Source organism: Phasianus colchicus, chromosome 4 (genome assembly GCF_987193195.1).
Source record: "Phasianus colchicus chromosome 4, bPhaCol1.hap1.1, whole genome shotgun sequence".
In the NCBI taxonomy this organism is placed as follows: Eukaryota; Metazoa; Chordata; class Aves; order Galliformes; family Phasianidae; genus Phasianus; species Phasianus colchicus.
The window spans coordinates 45,157,585-45,178,532 of NC_143439.1; the positions used below are offsets into that span (position 1 = coordinate 45,157,585).

Genomic DNA, 20,948 nt, shown 5'->3' on the forward strand with positions numbered 1-20,948 from the left:
TGCAGTTTCCTCTGTTCTTGGTTAGCAGCTAAGGGAAAAGATACACTACAGCTAATTCAATTTATTATCTCACATTTAAATATTCTAGTCTAGAAATCTGCATTCTGTAATGTCAATATTAACGCGCTAGTTAACCACTTTACCTTCCAGCACTCACTCACTTTTCAATTCCCATTCAGTGTGCAATAAAAAAATTATAATAAAACAGGCATGGCAGAAACCTTGTTTTATAAATTCAGCAATGTGCAGAAGCAGTTTTCATGCAAAAGGTTCTCATTTACAAAAGAGAAGATCTGCAGTGCTGCACTTTTTCTTGATGTGACCTACAGAAAATCACTTCACCACTTCCCCAGCAAATGCTACTACAGTTTTTGCCATTACAATTAAATAGCAAAGTTAACTACCCCAATGGATCTGGTTGCTGTGATAGAACAATGGTCTAAGCTCACATCTCCCTGTTAGAAAGATAAACCATAAAAATTGAAGCAGCAACTGAAGCACAGAACACAGTTCTATTGAACTGTGATTCACAGTTCAATAGATTCACAGATCTATCTGATCTATTCATTTGCCAACTTAACAATACAAACATGACCTAAGTGGCAAGTTAATCTACCATGCAAAGATTAAGCGAGAAAAAAGTTTTGGGGGGCAGAAGAGTAAGTGAGGAATACCTTGGATAAAAGAACTGCTTTGAGAAGATTACAGATACCTAAAAACAAAAGTAAGATCTCATACATATGTTTAACATCAAAATTGTTAAGTATTCACTGCACATGCAGGAACATGAACCAAACTGCCTTATTGCAAGGAAAAACACTGATCAGGAACATTCACTTCACATTGGTTGCAAAGCTTTAAACATAATCAATTAGGGAGATTTTCACTGTGTAAGAGATTCGAACTTCTAGTCTTAAGAAATACGCCAAGGGAAGGGCAAAGATAACCCTGACTAGCTCCTTCCAATTTTAACCTAGCACAATTAATCATGCTGTTCAAGGGACCCAGGGTTTTAGATTTCACATTATGAACTAATTTCATGAATGATTATATATCGTGCTAATAAACACCTTTTCCACAAAACTTTATTATTCATAGTCATAAAATGTACCCTTTAATATGAAGGGAAAAACACAAAAAAAGAAATATGTAAATAATAGTATTATGTACATGCACAGCCCTAAATAAAATTGTCAATTTATATAATAATTTTTCCTCCATAGACAGAAGATAATTATGGTGGGGGGGGGGGGGGAGAGCAAACAAATACACCTCATTCTACCGCACCTAAAGATCAAGCATAAACAAGAGGGTTTACATCCAGATATAAGAAATTCACAACGGACACTTCAACTCTTCCATACATTTTCACTGAACTAATATATCAGTGACCAAACAGAGGGGAAAAGAATTACCAAAAATTAGACGCAATTACTGTCCTAATCCCTACAGACATAAAGACTGAGAACACACTTTATCTCCATTTGACAGAGAGCTATCCTTTAACAAGAACACTATGTGATTTGCTGTCAACTTGCAGCTCTGAATCAAATTTAAAAATAAGTATGTGAGGCATTATTTTCCAATTTATTATCCTTGTGCATAAGTACTTATCTCCCTCTCCAAGAATTTAGTTCAGTTGAATTGAATTTGCTCTGCAGAACAATATATAGTTCCAGTAAAGAAATCATTTATAAAATGAACATTGAGTGTAAACAAAAATAGAAATTAAAAATAGCATTCTGGACTGTATATACACACACAAAGTTAAATTTGAAGGACTGAAACTATAGAATATTATCATCCAAATAAATCTGTTTATACACAGAATGCAAGTAACACAAGCTACACTGAACTCACCTGTTTTCCTTACAACCTATTACTTTGACCTACTGAGTTTGGACAAAGGATCAACACTGTAACAGTTTTCTGGTACAATGTGAGAAGAGAAATAATATTTTTCTGAAAAAACATTTGTTAGAAATTATGTACACATATGGGTCATATGACAAATAAGTGTACAAAAATAAAAATATTTAAAGATCCCATAAAATATGCAGGGGTATGTAGCCCAGATGGCTTTTTATCACTTCTTCATAAAGGAAAAAAAATAAATAAAAGTAATCTGTATGCTACTAAGTCATTTTACATATTCACAGTTCTTTATTCAGGATAAGTTAACCAGACTCTGTAACACAAACAAAAGTTTGCACTTCTACATAAATACAAATACTCTCAATAAAACATCAAAGTTTCCACTTAAAAACCACAGCTAACTCAAGAGGAAAATTTACTCTTCTGCTACTTCTAAATGGTATTTAAACAGACTGTCAGGGAAACAAAAATAGAGGTGTATACACTAATCTCTTGACAATTACAATTTGAAATTTCAACAAAGAAGAGAAAGTTCAGGAAAGGGTACATTTTCAAAACACTCCTGCCAGAAGATCTATACCAGAGGCAATCCAAGGCTCTCACAGAAGCTATGGCTGTGCTGGTGAGAGTTCAGTTTCTGAAGTGTAACAAACACTTAGAGCAAGCTCAGCTATCTGTTCTCTCTCTTTGTGGTCCAAACTAGATTTAACAGCTCCATTTTCTTTTTTCCATTTTAAAAGTAACACAGGATCAACAAGAGTGATCAACAACAAAGATTAACAATGAAAGTGAGAAGCAGATTGAGAAAACAGCCAAGAATGTGTAAGCAGAACAAAGGATGTGAGCTTCTGCTATACTCAGTGCAAGGACAAAAAGTATATTTAAATATGGGTAAAGCTTAAAGAAAGAAGTAGCTACATTCAAGACCTTACACACTTGAAAGAAGGAAAAAAAAAAGAATCCATGGCAGTGTATTCAAGTCAGTAACTCAGTACTGAACAGACCCTTTGAACAGTAGAACAATGCATCTCCTAGAGGAAATTTATCTAAATGATAAAGATTTTTGTAGACAAGTTTAGCTCACAAGCAAAACATTGTTCTGATTTATGCTCTTAATTATTTTGTGCAAGGAACTACGATTTGACTATTGCTCTTTAAACAGAGTCCTATGAAGTCCTAATCAAGGAGCAGAATGCATCCGCATAAGGTACTAGACAAGCACAAACCAAGAGAACTCTAGCCCTTGAAGCGTGGAAGCTATGAATAAAGGAAGAAAACAGCTCTCCTTTGTTTGTTTACCTACACCTGCATACAACATGCAAGAAATCAATTAAGAATGCAATTAGACAATCTACAGTTGCTTCACATCTATTGTCTAATCATTGTGAGGTTTCTGGAAAAAAGATAACAAAAGCCAAAGCAACTTAAGAAGGTGTCTGTAAAAAAAAAAAAAAATGCTTTACAGCATTTTTTTTGAGATGCTGCTTCAATACGAAAATACTACTGAAGTTTTTTTTTGTGGTTCTGTTTTGAAGAGTTAAACAGATGGACAATAAAGACTCTGCAGGATAATAAAGACCAGGGAGATGGCAAAAAAAAAAATCTGCTTATGAACAGAATAGAAAAATGAAATACATTCTGAAGCATTTGTTTATTACCAATAGTTGCAGAAGTAAATGGTATGTCATTTGTCACAAATATTGAAGGACCAGAGCAAGAATACAAATAGAAGGCAGATGGGATAAATAAAACGCTGTCATTTTTTAAGTTTTCAGAGGAGCCATTGCTTTAATATTCATTAACTGTAGAGACCCTTTATTTTATCCCTGAAGCCCTAATTATTGTGAACCCACACTGTCATCTACATTTTTTGCAAGACTGCATCCTCTCCCTTTTTAGAAAACTTAATTAAATCTTTAATAAGCCAGTATAAATGTAAAGGATGTGGAACACAAAATATCACCTTATGCATATTTATTAAATTTCTGCAAACCCTAAAGCACTTCTCCCCAAATTAATGGTACGGAAAAAACTGATTTCAGTTTACCTGTCAAATTACTTTCCTTTAAATAATTTCATCTGTCAGTTCTTATGACAGGGACTTTACTACTAAATAGTGTCTGGATGTACTCTTTGACACTTACTATCATCCCTACAGCCTAAACCACAGCTGATCACTTCCTCAGGTAATTGATTAAAATAATGTTACTATCATTGTGTGAAATTAAGTGTGAAATCTAGCCATCCTCAAGTTGACAGTTTTGTTCTCATCTTCTTGTCCAGGCAATAGCATACAAAGTAGATCAGCAAGGAAGTTTGCAATGACATTCAAAGTGGGGTTACCAACTACGGATAAAAGATTTCATGATGAATTTGGTGATAGTATAAATGCAATTTCTAAAAGTGCTTATTCCAGTACTTTTACTTAGGTAATTCATTAGACTTCTTCTGACAAACAAAGATGGTGAGATACAAAAAAAAATAAAAATAAAAAATAAAAAAAAAAATCACTGAACAGAATACTGATGGTTGCATATATGCAACTAACCTTGTCCTAACAGTAAACACTACCTTCATACAATACTAGCACATTCAAGTAATCCAGGGGACAGAAGAGGAGGAAAGAGGAGGAAGGAGCAGAGTGGACAATAATTTTTGTTCCTTAAGAAAAAGTGAATAGCTGCTTTTTTTTCCTTTTTTTTTTTTTTTTTTTTTAGGAGAAATGACATACATTAGCTAAAAAAAAAAATCTTGATTCCAGCTCTGAAGCCTCTGATGAAAACTCTATAATCTATAAATGAATTGATTGATTAGACATCAGTGCAGTGTTGATTTCTTCAAGTTGTGGAAAATTCAACAGCTATGATAGCAAGACTTGCATTATTTATCTGCTCCAACTTTAAGATCTACAAACGACATTCAGAACGTCATCACTATTAATTTCAGTGCTGAATACTCTGAATGAAACACTCAGCTAACATTGTAACAAACAATCCAACTGACTTTCAAGCCAGAAACCCAAAAATTAAAAAGAGAGCAGTACATCTGGTTTGTCACTCAGCATGACAGTTATGCTTTGCTGATACGAATATGTGGCATATGGAAAGAATACACAACATACAGAATGAACTTCAAAAATAAAAAACAGTGAAATTGTGCTGGTGATAGGTTTTCATATTTTAAGAAAAGCAGCAGCATCACAATCTAATCCACAAGAAGATAAAATATATTTAATCTCCTATTAAATTTATGAAAGTATTAAGTTAATGAAATATTATACAATACAAAATTTGCACCTAATCTCTCATATTAACTAAGTCACAGTTTTCAACTGTCAAACCAAAACCAAAATTTTCTGATAGACAGACACTTTACCTAGTAGATCCTTCTTTACACAGGTAGGCTTAGATTGCAATCATGGCCATCCTTTAATGTTTGGTTGTATTCAAGGACTGAATTCAAGCCCTTCCCTTTCAGGTAGCTTGCAAATATTTCCTGTAATTCTTTCTTAATTACTTCATTATTCATCAAATATATTTTCGACACATTTATTGTAAATGGCTATAATATCCTATCAATTGTTTCATCTATGCTAGTACTATCTGCATATGAAATAATTTGATCAGATAAGCACTTCCTCAATGTTATTCAGAAATCACACTCATGCTCTCCATAACAGCTTACAATTTGTAATCTCTTGCAAATGGTTACCATAACTCTAATCCTATCACCCTATAACCAATACACCAAGTAAGAGTCTAAAAATCAGCTTCCTTTTTTCATACTTCCTGCATTTTGTAATACTCACTTCTCTGTCAGTTCACTAAGTGAACTAGCAAAGTGCTAGACAATGGAAAACTTGTCCATAGATCATATTTTTTGGTAAAAAGTTAAGAAACAAACAGTATCCAATGCTTCAATCTTTCACCAATTCAGAAGCTGCATGACATTGCAGAAAGACAACTACCCACAGTAGGAAAGAATTCCTGCTCAAAGCATAGCTAAATGTGCAATATCTGAAAAACTGGCTGCCCAACATGCCACATCAGCAATCTGTATGTCAGTATATTGCAGAGAAAAACAAAATATACCTTTATCTCAACAGTAAAATGAAGTCCAAATTTATTACTTAAAATATATTTAAAGACAAAAAAGTACTGCCAAGTAAAAAGGCCAAAAAACTGCTTGATCCCACTTATTGACTTTGAGTCATAGAAAGCTGAATGACTGCATCCACAGTCTAAGAATATTATTAATAAGAGGTCAAAATATCAACCCAATTATCCTGAAGGAGATGTGTCCTTCAGCAGGAAAATGGACTCTCCAGCTTCTTAAATGGAGGACAATATTTCAGTACATTCCAAGTACAACTCTCCCACAAAAGATGGTGCACAACAGCAGAATTTACATCTGATTAGATACTCTTAATCTGGGGTAAGATCAATCCTCTCCACATATTACAGATCTAGATTCTGCATAAGCTCTGTGAAGTACAGAATGCTGTGCAAAATGTAGGATTGCTGAATTTATCGCAACAGAGCATTCCTCAGAGAGCTCCATTAGTGTAAAACAACAGACTTGAGAAAGATTGAGCACAATGCAGTAGAAGGGTGAGAGATTATGGCCTGGCAACGGAGTAATGTTTTTTCCCGTTACTACTCTTCCCTAAGCATCCTTTTCAGATGCTGTTTGAGAAAGAACACTGGGATTGGATGAACTCAATCTCAATGATTTTAATCATTCTTATTCATATCATATTAAGATAATGGCTCATCTGATGTTAAAAAATATTGAATGCACAAGGTATTTTTTTCACCACGACTCAAGAGGAAAGAGAACAAAAGATTTTCTCTGATTATCGCACTACGGTTTGCTGTTCCTGAAAGATATCATCTGAACCATTTTCTCTCAATAGAGCACAGTAACAGAACAAAAATCACTTTTTGAGGTCTTCTGTCAATAGATGGATAACATGAGAGGCAAAGATTAGAGCTTAATGAGTGAGAATTGTCTCTTTTATAGATTAGTGCAGAGAATGATCACAGTGAGTCCAGAATTCAGGCCTGTCACATGTCAGAGTATTGCCATCAGTGGAGATGGGGGGAAAAAAAAGCGAGGAAAAAACATTCAACAGATCATGTTAGGTCTGAGTGTTTCATACAGTACCCTTCCAGTTGTGTTGCTTCCTTCAACTAATGCAAAGAAGATATTTCTTCAGCTAATCCATGCTGCCTGTTTTGAATTTTCAGAAAGAAATAGAAAAGAGACCGATGAGTTACAATGAAGACCTTTTAGTTAAAAATGAGGAATGTAATAAATTTCTTAAGACAAAAGGATAGTGGTCTCAAAGAAACAGAATTGTGCTCGTTCTCAGAACTTCATTTCATGATTAGAGAATCCAGCTGCAGCAGAGTCAATACAATATTTCATTTTATTAACGATGTGTCAAGTATTTATAAGGCTAAAACATTCTTTAGCACCTTATGGTCAGAAATGGTAATAATCATACTTGAAGAATTTCTACTTGCGCTTACTTCACAAAGTTCGGAGGCAACAGTTTGGCTGGGTAAGGAACTGGCTGGAGGGTCGAGCCCAGAGAGTGGTGGTCAATGGAGCTAAATCCAGCTGGCGACCGGTCACGAGTGGTGTTCCCCAGGGGTCGGTGCTGGGGCCTGTCCTTTTCAATATTTTTATTGATGACCTGGATGAGGGCATTGAGTGCACCCTCAGTAAGTTTGCAGATGACACCAAGTTGGCTGGAAGTGTCGATCTGCCTGGGGGTAGCGAGGCCCTACAGAGAGATCTGGACAGGCTGGAGAGCTGGGCTGAAGCCAATGGGATGAGGTTTAATAAGACCAAATGCCGGGTTCTACACTTTGGCCACAGCAACCCCAAGCAACGCTACAGGCTTGGGGTGGAATGGCTTGAAGACTGTGTAGAGGAAATGGACCTGGGGGTGTTGGTTGACGCTCGGCTAAACATGAGCCAGCAGTGTGCCCGGGTGGCCAAGAAGGCCAATGGCATTCTGGCTTGTATCAGAAGCAGTGTGACCAGCAGGAGTAGGGAAGTAATTGTTCCCCTGTACTCAGCTCTGGTGAGGCCGCACCTTGAGTATTGTGTCCAGTTCTGGGCCCCTCACTGCAAGAAAGACATTGAGGCCCTGGAGCGTGTTCAAAGAAGGGCAACAAAGCTGGTGAGGGGTCTGGAGCACAGGCCTTATGAGGAGCGGCTGAGGGAGCTGGGATTGTTCAGTCTGGAGAAGAGGAGGCTCAGGGGAGACCTTATTGCTCTCTATAACTACCTGAAGGGAGGTTGTAACGAGCTGGGGGTCGGCCTCTTCTCTCGTGTAACTGGTGATAGGACTAGAGGGAATGGTTTCAAGCTTCGCCAGGGAAGATTCAGGCTGGATATTAGGAAATACTACTTCTCTGAAAGGGTGGTCAGGCACTGGAATGGGCTGCCCAGGGAGGTGGTGGAGTCACCGACCCTGGAGGTGTTCAAAGAACGTTTGGATGTTGTGTTGAGGGATATGGTTTAATGAGAACCATTGGTGACAGGTGGATGGTTGGACTGGATGATCTTATAGGTCTTTTCCAACCTTAGTGATTCTGTGATTCTGTGATTCTGTGATTCTGTAACAGGAGAGCACAAGATGTTAATCAGATTAGTATTGCTAGTAATTTCTCAAAGAAAATCTGCATCAAATCAGATAGCATCTTGAAAGCAGATTTTGACTATTTCTTTCTGGAGTGGAAGTCAAAGAATAACTTTCTATACAATTTGATGAACTTAGAAGTAAACTGATGTTTCAGTTTTAGGAAAAATTGATTCTTAAAAGTTCAAATAAAATAATAATAATAAAAAGAATCTTTCAAGTTGGCTTCACTTGAAAGGGTTAAGGACTTTGAAGGAAACATTAGGTGTACTACTCCTTGAATGCTGTAAACTGAATCCACTCTGGTAGATATGTTTGTACACACGTCAACATTAATGTGTACATAGTATTTGATTTTAGGATATATCATACAAATAGAGAAAGAAGGTATGAGAATTTTTTTCATAAATAATGAAATGAAACTGTTGTTTCCTTGGCACCCTTGTCTCCAGTTACCATGATTCCAGACATGTCTCTCACCTCCACTCCAAACAAATCTAGAGACATGATACTCAGATTTTTGGAAGAAGAAAAAAATGGTATACTTTTGATGCATTTCTTCCAGTACAAGTACATCAAAATCTAACTCACCCTACACTGTTATTTCATTTAGCTGTCATCTTAAAGGAGCAAAAAGTGACAGCTGTTTTAGAACAGAAAATTAAAAAAAAAAAAAAAAAAAAAAAAAACAGATCACAGAGTAGCCTCTTTAAGCAGTACACCAGTCAGAAGAAAAATTATCAAAATTCTTGCAGTAAATGAATGGTGGCAGTCTTAAATTTGACTTTGACTTAAATTTGACTTTGAAACAATTTTGGCAGAAAATGCACCAGTAACTTGCCTCTCAACCAGCCATAAACATTTCAAGATGAGTTGAGCAGGCATCAAGTGTCCATCAAATACATGAATATTCAATTTCTAGAGAAAAGGAAGAAGCTAAGAGAATAACAAAAAATTAACAGAAAAAAAGAAACAAGTTACATGAAGTGATACATACAAAAAAAAAAAAAAAAAAAAGAGCACTAAGAATACAGGAAGGAAATAGGAAGACCTTTCAGTTAAGAGTAAGAATGAAGTAGCAAAAAAAAGTCCTTCTGTGATGACTTGAGACTACAGCTAGTTACTCTGTATCATACAAACTTAGAGGGTTTGGAAGACCAGAAGAATTCTATCTTGAAAAACAAAAGCAAATGAAAAAAAAAAAAAAAAAAAAAAAGGTACAAGGAAAGTCTACTCAGAAAGTTAGAAGTTATTTCTAGAAGTGTTAAAAAAATACTGCAAAATCCCTGTCAGAAGAAAAAAAAAAATGAGGTTATAAAGGACTACTTGCAATTACACTGTTTCTTTACTTAGAGGTTTTATAGACAAATATCCATAGACAACATAGATACCAAACTGCTCCCCAGGAGAATTACACAGAAGGAGACAACAAAAACAGAGAAAGATGGCCAACAAAAATAGTCTGAGTAATGAAAAGATAAACACTCTTCTGATCTGAAGTCATTTAAAGTCAATGCTAGCAGCAACAGCTATTACAGGAAGACTGCATTCCCTACCATACGTTTGGGAAATTATTTATTCTGCCTATATAAGGGAATTTCAAGGATAAATGACAGGTCAGGATGACTAACCAATACACAAAGACAACTACCTGCTGAGATAGTAAATTTGTTTTAAAGATCAAAATAGCATTCAGAGCATGAAGTAAACTGAATGTGCAAATGCCATTCCATAGACAGAAACACACCCAATATAGACACCTTATATTTCCCCTATTCCATTTCAATCAAGTCAGTTTAGTTACCACAGGAGTAATCAACTAATCTGATTACTCTTAATTTGTCTGTTAGAACTGAGCATCCAAAAATTAACAATATGCAAGGATGGACAGCAGGTAAGAGAAAAATCACATTTAAAAACAAACATGCAGACTGTATTCTAACTTCCTTAGGATTCCTCACCACTATTACTAAATGTTCTTTGCTCTCTGTTTCGTATAGTGCTATTAAAATAAGGCACATACTCCATTCCTGTAAAACAAATAGCAATATGTGGGTTACTCTTAAGCTACCTTTCTCTGAAAGACAGGCATGTTACTGAGCAGTAGCTCTGATTTTTTCTAAATTAAAACATTTACACAGCTATATCAGGAAAAAAGAGGGGGGTAGGAGGGATGGGACTAAAACAAGGGAAGGACAGCATAACCCAAAGTGTAAAAGCAGCTGACATGAAATATAAGGGAGATACAGTAAATGGCTTATTTCCATTTTGGACCACTCTTTGTGAAAAATCTTAGGTACAATGCAGCTGACAATACCTAAAATAGCCGACATTCTAGGAGATATTCAGACGGCTGAATCACAAGGTTATTTTCACTCTAGAAGGAAATCCTTCAATAAAACTGTAATATTTTGTGTATCATTTTTGTCATTCATTATTAAAGGACCATAGTTTCAGGAGGATGGATAATATATATTACATATATATGCAATATGTATTATTGTCATATACAAGAGAATTAATACCATTTTGGATTAACAATGTGGTAACTTCATAAACAGCAACTTTAGGTTTAATTATTTCCAGTATTTGTTTTGTGCTTTAGTGTACCTTTTTTGGTGCAGTATATGCATTTCCATAAAAAAAAAAAAAAAAGCAGTATTCCTACATAGTGTTTAAAGAACACGCTCATTTTATTTGAAAATACAGTGCAAAAGGAACATTTAAGGATAAAAACAGATTACAATCCTCTTACTGATGTAGTAATAACTTATACATCTTCCTATCAGTTTGTAAAACTGAAGACTTTAATCCCTTGTCCAGGTTTAAACATCCACACAGTCCATGGGCCCAAACGGCTGAACATGAAACAACTCTCTAATCTTGGTGCACATGCTATATGAGAAGTCCTTAAAAACATTCAGAGTTTGATCATCAATTTATGGACAAAGAAATTTAGGGGAGGAATTAGTTCCACTGCAGGCTGGCTTGCCTGTCCCTTAGCAAGGGCAGCTGCAAGACAAAGATGTATTCCTCAGCCTGTAGTCAGCAGGGAAGGAGACAAATCAACAATCAATTCAATGCACAGTGGTGACTTAAAAGATTATATGTATTTGGAATGTATTGTATATGCATTTGGTATCCTTGGAATATATCCAAAAACCTAACTAAGAAGATAGTGAAAATGCAGAGGAAAAGGAATCAGCAACTGCCCAAGATTCAATACATCAGTGAAAGAGATCACAGTGTAAACTGAAAATTGGGACATTTGGAAATTTTTTCGTCTAATAATTTTACAATCAGTTCCCCAGAGGTGCACTTGTGTTTCACAGGGAATGCACTGAGCATATTTGATAATTATTGCATAATATTATGCATAATTATTGCATAATACTACCTGGACTGTAACCCTTCTGGCCCAGGATTGCAGTAGGTACATTCCTAAACACATCAGTGAGGCACAGAAGCCTTCTCTAAGATGTCTATAACAAAATTTACAAGTAAGGACTTCTGCTGTTGTTATGAGTGTATATATGACTGCCTTATGATTTCTGGAGGCATAGTATACACAGCAGTTACTGATCAAAGACATGAGATCTAGCCCAAAGTTGAAAATAATGAAACAAGGAAAAAATATGGGCAATATGAAATTGGAAAAGAGCACACACATTTTTCTGCTCATCTTATTTCTATTCTCATAAGAGTCTAGGTAAACATAACATCCTCTTGCGAATATAAATAAATAAGAACTACTGTTATTCATTTAAATGAAATACTGAACTGTAGCATTATTTCTACCTACAGAAAAATCAATAAAGTCTACACCTGCTGGGGAATTAAAGAGAAGTTATCTCTGGTTTTGCAGTGCATCAACATTTTGAATAACACTGAGATATACTTCTTATAATATTTATATTTTATAAAATGAAATATAATACCACTATTAACCTCCGAGCAGGAAATTAATTACATTAAAATTAAAAATAATAAAGTAAATATAATACTTTACCAATCAACTGGAGATGCGTTTGAATGTTAACATACCTTCACATTCTAAAATATCACCTGTAAATCTGGTAATGCAACTGGTAAAGCAAAGGTATGCCTCATATCAAGCATGGTTGGCTTTCAACTGATGTTGGTACATAAGCAAATGGGAAATTAATTCTACGTTGATATTTATGCATGTGTTATAGTTGGTGTTTTGGTGATCACTAAAATAAGTTAATAAAAGCTGTCATTTTACAGCTTTATGCTAATGTGACAGTTCTTATCTTGAAATATGCTGTAAACTCAAAATCCAGAAATTAAGAGCATCAACCAGTGAACTATCCCAAAAGCACATGATTTAAAAAAATAACTATAATAATGCTCGTTTATGTTGCATTCGGTTAATTCCATGTCATCAAATCATAAATCTCACTCTGTACCTTAGACAACTGGAAGTCTTGACCTCAGTTTGAACATCTGGGATCGAAAAGAGACCTAATGCCTTTTATGTTATTGAGCAACACAAGTTTTGACTAGTCTAGGCTCTCAACATAGCACTACCTTTTCCCCTCCTATTTACTATCAACAATAAAATATTTATAGTCAGGCAGCCTAGATGCTATCCCTAGTTCTAAGAAAAAACAGTGGGTAGAAAAAAGGTGGCAAATTAGTTTGGTCACTTTTAAAGGCAGTATGAGATAGCATGTAAGATTTAGACAGACGATTGGTCTACAGTCCTACATCAATTTAATTTTTTTTTAATTTTGAAAATACATACCTTCCTACTTCCTACTTTCCAAGCATGATTTTAATTTGCTTGTAGTCCATCAGATATAATGGAAAGTTGGTGGCAACAAAACAGTATTTTTGCCCTCTTTCCTCCACATGCTTATCCAAGAAGATATCTAGGTCTGATCTATGACAGATACATAAACAAAATTCACCGGGCTTATCTTTGCACATGAATTCTCCACTCTGGTGGATGGAGAATTCACAGTCCATATACATGGCTTTGGTCAAACCAGAGATTATCTACTACGTAGCAAAGACAGTTTCATAGAATCATGGAATAGCTTAAGCTGGAAGTGATGTTAAAGATCAGACAGTTCCAGCTCTCCTGCCTTGAGCAGGGTTGTCAACCACTAGATTAAGCTGCCCAGGATCCCACCCAAACTGGTCTTGAATGCCTCCAGGGAGGGGGCAACCTGTTCCTTAAGTAAGGGCCTTAAACAGCATGCAAACAATGCTATACAAACAAAGTGAGAACTATGGCTAGAGTATGAGTAGGAAGAGAAATATATAAATATAAGCATTTCTGCATCAATAAATTTTCAAAGCAGTGTAAAAGATTCTGATATTGACAAAGTTTAATTCCTGCACATTATTATTTTCCACTTCAAACAGATGCACAGAGAAAAATAATGTTTGTTACAACTGAACTCCAACAAAGCCATAACTGAGATGTAAGAAAGTTCTCAGATCAAAAAATTTGATACAATCATCCTGTAATTTCAGTTTTAAATGCATTAAACTTATCCATAGGAAAGGCTATCTCAGAAGGCAAGTAGGGGAAAAACATGCAATACTGGCTTGCCAAATATATGCAGTGAAGGGTCTGAAGTGGCAGCAAGGGGAAAAAAAAAAAGCTCAGAACCAGATAACATCTTGCAGCATTTGCTTGCAGTAATTTCATATCCAACCAGGAGCAAGAGGGTTGAAGACCTTCAATTCAATTTGAAAACTGTTGCCAGAAAAAGGACTTTCTGAGAAGGGATTTTCCCTAAGTTCTTGTTTATATTTATGAAAAAAAGACAAGACCAATCTACATTAATTTAATGCAAGTACCTGTGTCACTAATGGGAAGCCCAAAATCTTCAGAGAGATAAAACAGAACATTTGTCACAAGTCTCTTTCTGTTAAAAAAATTCCAGAATATAACTAACAACCTACCAGTGTGTCCTTGGCATGCTGCACAGTTTTTTAGAGAAGTTCAGAACCTCCCACCATTTTTAACTTCACATACATATTTCTTCATGACTGTTATACAGAAGTGATGACAAAAATCACTTTTTCTTTGGGCTGCTGTTTTAAGTATTTCTAAGCAACTGTTATTATACTATATATGTAGTATTACACACTGACTAATAGAGCAGACAACAGTCTGGATGTATTATTCTTCCATATGATTCCTTAAAAAGGTCACTTCAACTTCTAGCATGGCCCAAATGGAATGTTCTCTGATAAAAGTGACAATAATTATGACAACAATGTGTGAGGAAAAAAGATCTTCTTTCCTATTCACATCTGCTACTGTCAGAAGTTGTATTTCTTCAACCATGTGCTTCTCTAAATATATAGCAAAAGTCATCAAATATATAATTTCCTCTGCTTGCAGCAATTTCATAACATGCAGACTTCACAGAAACTTTAAGAAGTTAGGTTTCAGGTTCTGACTATTGATTTTTCCTTCCCACCTTCAACTTTGCTTTACAGAAAGCAAACCCCTTCCTTCTGGTGAAATCTTCAGTTAAAAGATAAAACAAGTAATTAGACAATGTTAGTGATAGTAGGCAACAAAGAAAGTTTTGGGAGCATCACCATTAATTGAATGTAAGCTCTACTTATAAAAATCAAGTGATTTCTATATTGTATCCATTACCTGTGTTAATGCATACTTCAGAGTAGCATGCCTCCTAATATTTTTTCAAACTAATTTCAATCATGACTCATAACTAATGTTTTCACTGTGAGAAAGATCATCCATTCCCACTTATGCTATCTCAGTGTCATTTTATTACTAATAGTTACCCACATATTCTTTGCTGTCTCTGACATTTAATCACCTTAATTTTATTCTATTATGTCATTCTTTCATTGGTCAGTTTATCATCAGGGTTTCTTAGCAGTTTCTATCTCACATGAGGAAAAAAATCCACAAAAATAAAACAATCACTGAATTTAACATTCTTCTTTGTGGTGCTTATTACCTCAACATTTTCTAACAGTAATGCCTTTTTACAAAAACTTTCCTTCTTTCTCTTAGTCATCTGGATGAAGTTCTTGCATACTTGCAGTTACCTATATATCAACAGAGAGTAGCATTAAGCATTCCTTGAGGAGAATTTCCTCTCATCTAAATACCACCTTTACTGGTAACTAATTCTTTACAAGACAAGAGACATAGCATGGTGCTAAAATTAATGGACAGCCTCTGGTGCAGAGGAAATATCTCCTGAGATGGATAAAACTCTCAATCACTTCAACACGAAATAATTATTTCGTAGTTTCAGATCTATTTCTGAATAGTTTAAGGACAGATCACAGATACCAATGTGTAATTAGATATAAGTAAAGAAGTGCAATTAATAAGACTAAAGAAGTTTGTTTGCTGTTGAATGCTGAATCAAAACTGTTTAAAGAGGTCAGCATGCTTTTACGTAAAACCTTTAAATGTGTTCAGTAACAGTAGCAATAGCATATGTCATGAAGTCTTAACTTATACCTCCTGAAAAGAATTTCTGAAATTTAATTGAAATATAATTACTAAAGGTCTATATACTTTTTGTTCTTATGTGATCAAACCAGTTGATAGGTCTCACATACCATAAGCTCATCTTTAAATATTTTTGCTAACTCTTTGTAGATTCAAGATTCAGTGTAGAAACTTGAGTAAAAATGTGTTTCCTTGAACATTTTTACTATCAAACAGTTCATTAAATTTAGGAAAAAATCTATTATGGCTTCTTGGGAGAAGTAAAGACTTAAATTACTTTTGAAAACAAAGCTGCTGTATCAGCTAATGAATTTATAATTTCCCCTCTAAGCCAAGCGAACACAAGTTTTGCATCAGAGCACAATGCATTGGTTGCTCAAAAAAACAATGTTGCCATAACTGAACAGCATCAGCTAGACTTTTGAGGTATTTAAGGTACATGCCAAGAGACTAACATACTAACACAGTTGTAATTATGTTACTTGAACACATTGGGATGAGAAAAATGTAACTAAAGATTAAAGTTCTATTCTACAAAACCACACTTAACCTGAGCATATAATACGTACTCAGACTTCAGATCTCTCCAGTTCGCATTTCTTGAGAATCTTCTAAAATGAACATGTCTGATAGAAATATCATTCCAATGATACATGCACAGAACTGGCTTCTCTTCTGCCACTGATGGTACTAAAAGTTGCTAAGCCTCCAATAAAAATATCTCAACTAGAAGCTTCAAGTGGGATGAATTCAGATCCCATGTGTTTTACTGCAGCCCTATTACTAATATATTTTGTAAAACATCCTTCACTAAAATAAACCAATTAATTTTGTCCTTCCTGTCTTGTATTTCAATAAGAGTCAAATTTCACCGTATGTGACTATCTATAAATTAAATCAAACACCACTAACTTTGTACTATAATCTCACTAGCCTCGTATGTGTAAAAGTAATATGACACTTTGATTAAGTCACACTGAAGCAGTTAACTTAGGGTACTGTGACATACAGCAACCAGGGAGCGAGACCAGAGCTAGCAATTCCAGGTTTGAAACAGCTTCTCCTGGCTATGCTGGGTACTTACAATTACATAAACAAGACCAAAATAGTGAAAGGAAAGTACTGATTAGAGCACCTTTATACACCTTGTTCATTTCAGGGACTTCTATTTTAATTCAGGGACTGGCACTTAGCGCACTCTACGTTTCCTTCCTTCAGCCACCTTCACTGATAACAGCAGTTACAACTGAGAAAGCGATGGCAGCTTGGATGGAGAAAGTCAGTGTGCAGAGCTTATGCTGAAGAACTCACTACTCAGAAGCAACCTTGACATCTTTCACTGCCCTCTGTTTGTTCCCCAACTAAGAAGTCTGGTGGGCAGCACTCATCTCCAGATAGTGGACAAGTAAACCTACTTGAACAGAATGCATTACAACATTTTACATTAAACAGTTATTGGATTAAGTGTATAAACAGTTCTGGGAACTCTACAATTTCCTCTCCTGAATGATCATCAAAATTATTTTCCCTCTTGTTGTTCCTCTCTGGCTCAGCAAATGCTTCAACCTTCTCTGAAGCTCTGTGCCTGCACAATAGGATAGTTGTAGTAATATATACATTTGTATTAGCAAGTAGTGCAAATCCAAAAAGATCTGCAGAAAAAAATACCTAGGTCTTCAGTCCTAATATTCAAATCCTCTACGTTTTGAGTATTTTACTTCGAACTAAATTCTCAACCAAGGACCGACCGTAAACTAGAAGCTAGAGTGCATTTCTGGAGTGTATATTTCATGTTAATTTCAACACAAGAATCCAGTTCACACACTCAGACACCATTTAAACATGAAAACAGTGCCTCACAGATGGACAACAGCTGATTCACTTTACTCTTCTTTAGCAGTATGACAGATCACCAGAGGAACCAAGCATCCAGAACAGCAGACTGCCAAGCATTTATGCTGTGAAGCAGGATAATTGTTTGATTTCTGGGAAACGGTGTCACTATTTCAATTCCCCAGACATGCTGTAAGTGCAAGGCTACTATTTGAAGGGACAAGATGTCACGTTCCACTGACAAATTAAATCCTATCATTGAACATTACACAAGTTCACAGCAAACAATGACAGAACATCAAGTTTTCATGCACAGAATGGGCTAAAATACAAGCTAGCGAATTAGATGAGAATTGTCTTTTGTATGTGTAAAAGCAGAACTTCATTACTATTACTTTTAAGACAAATTTAGTTAACAACCTGCAGAACCAATATGCAGTTACACAAGACCATTTTAGATGAAGACTTTGGACTCTAGAAGCTACATTCTCCATGAATTCTGGCTTAAGTGCTTTCATCCCTTGTAGGAACAAAGTTTATACTTACAGGAAGACAAAAACTCAATTGTCAATGCAAAGGTAAATGCTATTCTGTATAGGGCAGGGCAAACCACTATATACGTATTTTGCTATCTGTATTGCCTGATTTATCCAGCTTAGACAAAACAACTAGAAAAATGAAAAAGCCTCCCATGCATTTTAAGTGGAAAATGATCAGCAGTGCCTAGAGCCAAAGGAGCAAAGAGGAAATGAAAAGGAATGATAGTATCTGGAGCTTCTCCAGCGGATATTAATAATGTTTTATCTTAGTTTCTAAACAAATTGCCCACTAAAGAAGTTAGTGCATTGCTATCAATAAGCAGAGATATGAAGAAAACTTATAAATATAGGCAACAGCTGCTATCCACATCTATCCTAGCAGAGAAAATGTCCCACAACAAAAGAAAAATATTTACCACAGTAACTTTAGTATTTAATGAGCAACTCCTATCCAGCTGGACAATTTAAAACTTCTGCCTCATCCTTTGCATTGAGATATGCTAAGTAAGTGAACCCATCTACTGTGGATAAAATAAAAGGTGTAACTGTCCCAAATTTTCATCTTGGATTAGTTTTCCAAGGACTACTGACCTCCTTGAAACTTCAACAGAATTCCTGCCATTCACTTTCCACTTAGGTTGGAAGTTTTCATAGAAATAAGGAGTTAAAAGATGAAAAACTTTCCACTGGAATATATTAAAACTGAACCATCATATGGTTTCCCAGGACACAAATAACGACTGAACTATAAGGCAAAAATAAGAAAAAAAACTTAACAGTTTTAAAAAAAACTTAGCAGTACAATCTCTACTTTCCAGAAAATTTTAAAAAGTTTAAAGAAGTCACACATCTGATAGCATTTGATCACTGAACTTGGCTTTCTTAAACCGGAGTGTTTAAGCCTGCTAAACACCTGTTAAGGCAAGGTCATACTGCAGTTCCTTATAGCATACTGCTAGAACAGTTTCCTACATCAAGCTACAAAATGAAATCATCTGGATTTCATAAGAATCACTGCTAAACTGTAACTGACAGACACATCTAGGTAGAATGAACAAAATACGCTAGATCAAAATAGGATTTTATTAGGTGATTAAAACTTGTCTTTTCAGAAGTGCATGCACCTTACTATGTACTTTCTAATATATTTATGTATCAACACTCTTATATGATCAGATCATACACTGAGCAAGCTGAATTTCAGCACAAGGTAAGTTAAAAGAATCTATGACTTGCTGAGTGAACTTGAAGGAGAAATCTACCTACTAATGATGTTTTACATGCTATTAACAACAATTCCATTTAAAGCACATGGCTGAAAGCTGATAATCTTATCAACTTTAGTCATCCATCATTACAAAGATTGACTGCTTTTTGCAACATTCAATGGCTAGACTGATAGATAGGCTGAAGTGTCCTCACAATCTAATGACAGCACAAGTGGTTGATGAAAACCTACAGCATTTTTTAGAAATAAGGTCAGAATGGTAACTACATAAAAGCAAATACAAATCTCTAACTCTTCATAGTTCTATACTGAATGAAGAATTCTCAGTGTACTCTAGGCCTCTGAACACATCCCACATTTTTCCAGACTTTGCACTGAGATTGTGACTATAGTCTCACATTAGTAAGATAGACAAATGAGGCAGCAAATGCATTACCTTTCCTAGGCATCTGATCTTTGGCATAATCTGGAAAAAAAAAAAAAAAAAAAAAAAAAAAACCACCCTAAATCTTACTGAAAGGAGTCAAAGAAGTTCTACTTTAAAAAGCTTCCTGAAACCAAAACCCATTTATTGCTGTGTGAATTCATGCACCCTTCTAAATTCTTGGCTTGGCCAAGTGAGGAAGTACAAATTCAGTACTATCTTCCACCTGAAAGCATTTCAGTCTCACATCTCAGAAAAAATCCCTGAAGCCATATCATGTATACAATCAGTAGTAATACTTGACCATCCTACACAATCTAAACAGAAGCCAGAACAGATACCACCTTAAACATAATTACATCACTGTCTGGATGGGGAAAAAAAAAAAAAAAAAAAAAAAAACATACCACAGTTGTATCACTATTCTACATAGAGTACCACTACTCTAATGCTCTAATGTAGTGATAACATTCACATTTTAGGGTTTTGTTTTGTTTTTTTAAGGACAACGTATATAGTCCTCATTGAAGAGTTGGTATACAGCCATAACCCCTATTTCCTACTCCCATAGCTGAAGTTCACACAACGCTTTATGTAATACATCGCCTGTGTAAGTGAAAGATATCAAATTCAGAACACCACAGGAGACAGCACAGCCTTACAACTCTGACTTAAGCATCCAACCTCTAGAAAAGGTAAGATTTCAGGAACACTCTTCTGCTTTTCATTTCTTATTCCCTAGAGTGAAGGTACTGCCTTCTGATGAGATGCCCTACTCCTCCTTTTACTATTCAATTGCCTCACCTATTTGCAGTTTGAATTTCTCTCTTTTGAAAGATGACTAAACACATGCTGATATAGTTATTTCATTTCTTCACTTTATCTACATTACATCTTCCACGTTATCTGGA

The 20,948-nt window shown here is 35.3% G+C and overlaps 1 protein-coding gene across 3 annotated transcripts in view; it reads right to left on the bottom strand.

Annotated features, from left to right (window-relative positions):
* Positions 1-20,948, bottom strand: part of TUSC3 (tumor suppressor candidate 3) — a 110,745-nt gene that overhangs the window by 83,517 nt on the left and 6,280 nt on the right. The gene's annotated exons all lie outside the window — the stretch shown is intronic.